Below are 2,382 nucleotides of genomic sequence, written 5' to 3' on the forward strand. Positions count from 1 at the left end.
GGAATCCCTGGACAACCACTGCCATGACCAGACCACTAACTGGGGGAAGAACCAGAAGACACTGCGTTCCGCACGGGACTGGTGTTGAATGCCCCTGCCTAAGACCATACCTAAGGGTGATAGTGAGAGGGGGGAAAAATAAATAAAGCTAATAGCAATAACAACAACAAGTGTACGTTTTTCAAATCAATCAGAATGTAAATAAAATAAGTCTCCATGATTATTCAGAGCAGAACACCTATGTGGCATTTAGTATCTACAGTCATCCCTCCTTCACATCAGTCAAAAAAAGAAAAATGACCGGCGCTATCTGATTGGTTGTACTCATCCACTGCTTCTTCTCACCTCACGTCTGATTGGATAGTTTTTCCATTGCTACAGCTCTTTAGTTGCCATGGCACAGCATGGTCCCGTACCAGCCAATGAGCATGTCCTCTCTAAGTTTCTTAGAAAAGTGTAAGTATTCTCCTGTTCGTTCCATCCTTAAGAACTTATTGTCCTCTTTTATATCACACCCCTTTTTTTTCAGAGAGAGAAGGGAAGAGGAAAAGTCTCCCGAATGTCCACACAAGGAAACTGTCGATGCCAGTAGGGCATCCGAAAGCAAAGGAAACAACTTTCCTTAGGGGAAAAAAAAATAATAATAAAAAAAAATAATAAACTGTCCAATACATGGAGTGTATGTGACTGTTGAAAATTGTAATAAAACGTTACACTTTCATTTGAGTTTCTCAGAGGCGGACCACCCAGCTCGCTACAACATCACTGGTTAATCATACATACATACATACATACATACATACATACATACATACATACATACATACATACATACATACATACATACATACATACATACATACATACATACATACAGTGGGGGGGAAAAGTATTTGATCCCCTGCTGATTTTGTACGTTTGCCCACTGATAAAGAAAGGATCCGTCTCTAATTTTAATGGTAGGTTTATTTGAACAGTGAGAGACAGAATAACAGCAAAAAAATCCAGAAAAACGCATGTCAAAAATGTTAAAGTGATTTGCATTTTAATGAGGGAAATAAGTATTTGACCCCCTCTCAATCAGAAAGATTTCTGGCTCCCAGGTGTCTTTTATACAGGTAACGAGCTGAGATTAGGAGCACACTCTTAAAGGGAGTGCTCCTAACCGCAGCTTGTTACCTGTAAAAAAGACACCTGTCCACAGAAGCAATCAATAAATCAGATTCCAAACTCTCCACCATGGCCAAGACCAAAGAGCTCTCCAATGATGTCAGGGACAAGATTGTAGACCTACACAAGGCTGGAATGGGCTACAAGGCTGGAATGGGCTACAAGACCATCGCCAAGCAGCTTTGTGAGAAGGTGACAACATTTGGTGCGATTATTCGCAAATGGAAGAAACACAAAAGAACTGTCAATATCCCTCGGCCTGGGGCTCCATGCAAGATCTCACCTCGTGGGGTTGCAATGATCATGAGAACGGTGGGGAATCAGCCCAGAACTACACGGGAGGATCTTGTCAATGATCTCAAGGCAGCTGGGACCATTGTCACCAAGAAAACAATTGGTAACACACTACGCCGTGAAGGACTGAAATCCTGCAGCGCCCGCAAGGTTTGCCAATGAACATCTGAATGATTCAGAGGACAACTGGTGAAAGTGTTGTGGTCAGATGAGACCAAAATTGAGCTCTTTGGCATCAACTCAACGTGTTTGGAGGAGGAGGAATGCTGCCTATGACCCCAAGAACACCATCTCCACCATCAAACATAGAGGTGGAAACATTATGTTTGGGGGTGTTTTTCTGCTAAGGGGACAGGACAACTTCACCGCATCATTTGACGGGGCAATGTACTGTCAAATCTTGGGTGAGAACCTCCTTCCCTCAGCCAGGGCATTGAAAATGGGTCGTGGATGGGTATTCCAGCATGACAATGACCCAAAACACACAGCCAAGGCAACAAAGGAGCGGCTCAAGAAGAAGCACATTAAGGTCCTGGAGTGGCCTAGCCAGTCTCCAGACCTTAATCCCATAGAAAATCTGTGGAGGGAGCTGAAGGTTCGAGTTGCCAAACGTCAGCCTCGAAACCTTAATGACTTGGAGAAGATCTGCAAAGAGGAGTGGGACAAAATCCCTCCTGAGATGTGTGCAAACCTGGTGGCCAACTACAAGAAACGTCTGACCTCTGTGATTGCCAACAAGGGTTTTGCCACCAAGTACTAAGTCATGTTTTGCAGAGGGGTCAAATACTTATTTCCCTCATTAAAATGCAAATCATTTTATAACATTTTTGACATGCGTTTTTCTGGATTTTTGTTGTTATTCTGTCTCTCACTGTTCAAATAAACCTACCATTAAAATTATAGACTGATCATTTCTTT

This window comes from Salmo trutta, chromosome 14 (assembly GCF_901001165.1).
Source record: "Salmo trutta chromosome 14, fSalTru1.1, whole genome shotgun sequence".
Lineage (NCBI taxonomy): Eukaryota > Metazoa > Chordata > Actinopteri > Salmoniformes > Salmonidae > Salmo > Salmo trutta.